Here is a 5675-nt window from a genome sequence, read left to right as displayed (position 1 = left end):
GGTTTGCGGAGCCCCCCGACCCTGAGCATTGGTCTGTACCCGAGCCGCCTGTGCAGGGCAGCAGGGAGGAGGGCGGGGACAGCAGCTCAGAGCAGGGGTGGGGCTGGGGCTTGAGCTTTGTCAGGGCCAAGGGGGCCAGGCCCTGGTTGTTAGGCTGCCACACCCGCCCCCGCCCCTCCGTCAGCTCCCTGGAGCAGAGCCGCCTGCGGGGGCTAGCGCCTGGTCCTGGGGTGTTGGGGGAGAGCATCAATTTAAGACACTGTGTCCCTGGGGACCCCTGCCCCGTGGGGACAGAGGACGTGCTGCTGACACAGCTCTGGGCCAAGGCTCTGGCATGGAGGGACAGCGCGCCGGGCTCCTGACGGTCCCAAGCCTGTGCCCTCAGACTGGCTGGGCTGACGGGCGGGTTGGCGCCTCTGCCCAGGCCCCAGGCATGGGGAGCCCGGCCCGCAGCACAGTGTCGCCTGCACGGACCCTCCTCCACCTGGGGTCACACCAGAGCCGCCCTCAGCACGGCCGGAGCCTTGGCGAGACCTCGGAGCTCTGTCCTGGGGACAGCGGGCTGGCCACCGCGTCCCTGTGGGGAGGGGCATTTTGGGAGAGGGGGTGTCCCTCAGACTGGTGGTGAGGAAAGAAGAAAACCAGTGGCCGGGCCTCAGGGCTTCCGAGGGACCCCAACACCCCCACTTGTTCTGNGCCGGTCCCGCCCGCCTGCGGGCTCTCGGCTTGTGAACGGGGCTGCCTGGGGCTACAAGCACACTTGACCCTGGGCATCTGCTTGGAGCTGGTGTTTTACCCCAACAGTAGAAGCCTTTTCCCCGGACAGCCATTGTCCCCTCCTCCTCGTAAGTGCCGGTCGACCTGTGTGTCCCACACAAACGGTCAGGTGTCACCCCCTCCCTGTGATGCTGACGCCCCCCAGGCAGTCCCTGAGCTGCTGGCCGCTCTGTCGCCCACAATCCTTAGTGACTACAGTTTTGCTTTTATTCGTGAAGCGTATTTCAGCAGACGGGATTCTGAGTGGGTTCCTTCTTTCAATGCTCGGCGTCTTCTGGCCCCAGGCCCTTCCTGGTAAAATGCCGCTGCCTTCCTGATGTCACACTGGCCCGCATCTCAGATTTCACATTCGGTTTTGGGGCTTCCCAGTGTCCCTCCCTTGGGGGTCTCTGACCTTTTGCATCCATCCCTTATGGTTTTTAAGAAAATGCTACCACTTTCCTGTTTCCTGTACCGACTCTCCTTCCTGGCCCCCCACCCCCCACCCCTCCTGGGAGGCAATTACNGAGGGTCAGAGAGGGAGACACAGAATCTGAAGCAGCCTCCAGGCTCAGAGCTGTCAACACAGAGCCCAACTCAGGGCTCGAACCCACAGACCGTGAGATCATGACCTGGGCCAAGATCGAGAGTCAGATGCTTAACCAGCTGAGCCACCCGGGCTCCCCAAACACAACCCATTCTAAAGAGAAAGGCTAGAGGTACCTGGGCTGGCGGGCCAGGATGCTGAGGCAGTGTTCTTAGGACACGTAAGAGCGCAGAGGGAAGTGTGCTGCTCACCTGCAAACACAGGCGAGGCCGACGGGGAACCGGGGGCTGGCACGGCAGGCAGGCGGGACTCCTGAAACCACCTGTGANGTGGAGATTCACCAACAGAGTGACGCAGGAGCTGTGGGCCAGCGGCGGCCGCGTCAGTAGGAATCAGGCAATCCTGGGAGTAGAGCGAAACAATATGGAAACAACAGCCTCAGGGGCGCCTGGGTGGCTCAGTCGGTTAAGCGTCCGATCGAGCCCCACGTTGGGCTCTGGGCTGACAGTGCAGAGCCTGTCTGGGACTCTGTCTCCCCCTCTCCCTGCCCCTCCCCCACCCGCACCTGCTTGTGCTCTCTCAATCTCTCCCGCAAAATAAACAAAGTTAAAAAAGAAGAATGGGTTGTGTTTCCCTGTTTCCTCCTCGTATGTTGAGTAGTTTGGGATTGCATCCTGGATCCGGGGAACATATTATCTAAATTCTGGATTTTGTTGAGCTTCTCGGAAGAGTGTGGACTTTGCCCTTTTAAACAGGCTTTTCACCTGTCGGACCCCGAGCTGTACCCTCTGCGCCCGCTGCACGGCGGCAGGTCGGTTCTTTCAGCCCTGGGCGGGCAGCTCGGAGTCTGCCTTGCCCATTCCTATTCTAGGGTGAGCCTGAGATTCGGACAGTTTATGTGCAGAACTTGGGGCTCTCGCTCCCTGGCTCCCTTCTTTCCAGGGTTTCTGCTGTCTCTTTCCAGCAGCCGGGATTGCCCAGGACGCTGTCCCCTGCTTCAGAGCCAGGACGGTGGCAGGGCTTCCGTGAGCGGCGCACCTGCTCCGCGCGGCAGAGAGCGAGCAGCGAGAATGGGGAGCGCGTGCTGGGGGCGGGGGGCTCCTCCAGGCGCTGACTGGCCTGCGGCCTCTGTTTGCCTCTGTAGCGCCCGGTGCCCTCAGAGAGTGTCTCCGGGCTCCGTCCAGAGTTGATGATGCTCCCTGAGCAGGCGGGCAGGAGGGGGTGGGGGCCCACCGTTTGGTAAAGGAGCTGCGCTTGACAATCTCAACAGAAGCTGAGAGACGGCCGAAGTCCCCAAACCCTGCTCTGCCCTGGGAGTGGACGCTCCCGAGGTCGGGGAGACGGGACAGGCTTTGTACACAGTCACTACCCGGGGAGGCCGGAAAGTGAGCATCCCAGGCGGGGCTCCCCTGGGGTCAGACCCGCACACCACGCTGGGCCGACCCAGGGCACGAGTGGGGCAGTGCTGGTGCGCCCTGAGCCGCCGTGCGCGTGCTCCTGCCCCCGGGAGGGCCCAGCCAGGAGTCGCAGGAGCCGCCTATGTGCCCGGGAAGGACGGGCCCGGGGCGAGATGAGTGAGGCCGTGGCATCAGTGCCTGGCCCCACACCCGCCTCACACACGCGGACGCACTCGGCCCCAGGTCACTGCCTCAGATGCCTCAGTGTCCGTACAATTCTCTCGTCTCCAGGCTGCTTGGTGGCAGTGCTGCCCCTGGTCGCGGTGAGCTGGTGGCCTGGCTGCCACTGAGGGGAACGGAAAGAGGCGCGCCTGGCCCCGGGGGGTCCCTGGGGGCTCCGGTCGTGATAAGGCAACGTGATAAGACTTATCACAGCCTGGGAAGGGCTCGACCGGGGACGAGGGTGGGGACGGACCCTCCAGGCAAGCGGCCTGGAGACGGAAGGGAACCCAGCAGCAGGAGGGCTAGTGGGGAAGCCACTGCGGCCACGAGGCCCGCAGCTTGTCCGGCCCGGCCCGCGTGGGCTCTCGGTGCCTGTAGGCAGGGGGGAGGGCACCCGGCACGGGGGCTGCCTCTCCCCTGCTCCGCTGCTCTCTCTCGAGATGCTTGGCCCATAAGCAGGATGCCGAGCGGCGTTCACCCACGGGTGGCTTAGTAGGGACTCCACGGGGACCCTGGCCCGCCAGCCCCGAGCCCCGTGAATGTGTCTCGCCTGCGGCGTGTGCCCCGGGGTGGGGTCCTGGGCTGTAGCCGGGGGCCGGCTCGCCGCTCCTCCTCCTTGCCGCCTTCAGTCCCTGAGCGCTGAGACCAGTTACTAGTTCTTCACATGAAGCTTTGTCCAAAGGGCCGTGTGGCCTCTGTCTCCTGACTACCCCGAGCGACGGACGCAGGACCCTTTCTCTCTTTCATGCTAAAAGCAGCTCTGGGGTCTCAGCCTCTCCGAATGAGGGCAGGAAGCCGTTCCCAGCCGGGCTCCGAGGCTGCCCCCAGCTGCCCGAGCCGCCTCGCGACGTCCTGACTTCGTGGCGCACGCGCTCCCCGATGGGTTCTGCTCCCGGACGGCGTCTCGGCGGCGGGTGTCCAAGGGCCGGCGGCCCAGTGGCCCCCGAGCTAGGGCAGAGGGGCTGACGGTGCTGGGGGGGGACGGGAGGGAGGGCGGGAGGGCCGCGGGCTGCCCTCACCGGCCTTCATCAGTGTCCCTGTCGGGTGTCGAGGGCCCGTCCCCTCCTCACTCCCACCTGCCACAGGGTCTGAATCCAGCTGCTGACGCAATCCCGCAGCCCACGCTCTCGCACTGGGGTCTGGGTTTCAGGCGCCTCCCACTGGATGCTTCGAGAATGAACACGATGCTAAGGCCCTTACAGAACCGGAGCTCCTTCTGGAGCCGTATTCAGGACGCAGAGCAGTTGTATCCCCTGAAACTGCCCGCAAAACCCCCCTCCTGCTGCATCCCCGACCCCCGCAGCCATTCCCCTCTCCTCCACACCAGGAGCTTTGGCTTTTCTAGAACGTTACAGGAAGGGAACCAAACAGCATGGCGCCCCGTGAGACTTTGCCACCCAGGGTGCTGTCGACGTGGTCCATGCCTTACTCAGTTCATCGCACGGAAGGACTGTGCTTTGTTTGACCTGCTCAAGGTGAAGGCCTGTGGGGCGTGTCTGGTTCTTAGCAGTTATGACTGGAGCTGACTTACACGTTCGCAGATGTGTGACTCTGTTTTCATCTCTTTTATGTACAGACCTGGGAGAGATCACCAGGTCGTATGTAAGGTGAAGTATGTATTCAGATTTGTAAGAAATCGCCAAGCTGTTCCCCGGAGTAGCTGAGGGTAGGGGTCCTGCTCTCGGCACCCTCTCTGCCCCTTGGCGTCCCGTGCGCCAGACGGTGTGAGCTGCTGTCACCCCGTGGCCAGCGACACGCACCTTGGCTCCCACGGCCCTTTGCCACCGGGATGTTCTCTTGGGGGGAAGTGTCTGTTCAAGGGTTTTGCTCATTTTTATTGGGTCATTCACTTTGTTACTGTTGAGGCTTGGACTGTTCCATGTGTTCTTTTTGGGATTATGAAATTTGCAAGTATTTCTCCCAGTGTGCAGCTTATTCTTTTAAAAAATTCTCTTGGCAGTGGAATTTGCAGAGCAGAAGTCTTGCATTTTGATGACCTCCAGTTCACCGATCTGCCTTTATGACACGCTTCTGGTGCTGTGTCTTAGAATGCTTCACCCGACACCAAGTCAGGAAAGTTTCTCCTAAATTCCGTTGCACGGCGGCCCATGACCAACTGAGCTGGTTTTGTAAAGGAGGGCGTGAGGCTGACGTCAAGGCTCCTTTATTTGCTCGTGGACGTTCCATTGTTCGGCGTCTGTGTCAAACAGTAAACAGGCCCCCTGTGGTGTGGCCCGGCGCCCGAGTTCTCTGTTCTGCTCCGCTGATGTGCGTCCCTTCTCACACCCACATCACCAACATCACACCCGCACATGAACATGCACATCAGGTGACATCTTATCTGCCCTGAGGGCTGGGCCCACGTCACGCCGTGGCCTGTAGGTGCCCCTCGGCACCCCCGAGTCTGCAAGCCTCAGCAGGGCTGTGGACACAGGCTGCCTCTCTGTGCCCCCCACACACCCCCGCGCCCTGGCGTCCCGGCTCCTTGTGAGGATGGACAGTGCCAGAGCCTGCACAGGGCCGGGACATCAAGGGGTCCGGGGGGGCCCTGTCCTCTCTCAGGCCCGGAAGGGGCAGGGATCCTGCCTGTCCCTGGGAGAAGGTCAGCACAGCAGGGAACACAAGAGCCTTTCTCAAGGCCTGGGCCTGCCTCCTGGTCTCGGGCCTAAAAGGGCACGGGGCCCGCCCCTTCCCCACCCTTTGGAAGGCCGTGCTCTGCTCAGGAGCGCCTTTCCAGGGGTAATTACCGGGCT

At 62.5% G+C, this 5675-nt stretch overlaps 1 protein-coding gene across 1 annotated transcript in view; it reads left to right on the top strand.

Moving 5' to 3' along the window:
• The window catches only part of LOC144222580 (major allergen Can f 1-like), a 29123-nt gene that overhangs the window by 3938 nt on the left and 19510 nt on the right, over positions 1-5675 (top strand). The window lies entirely within an intron of this gene.

The sequence above is a fragment of the Crocuta crocuta genome, unplaced genomic scaffold, assembly GCF_008692635.1.
Source record: "Crocuta crocuta isolate KB4526 unplaced genomic scaffold, BGI_CrCroc_1.0 scaffold971, whole genome shotgun sequence".
NCBI classification, from domain to species: domain Eukaryota; kingdom Metazoa; phylum Chordata; class Mammalia; order Carnivora; family Hyaenidae; genus Crocuta; species Crocuta crocuta.
This window is presented reverse-complemented; position numbering and strand designations above follow the sequence as displayed.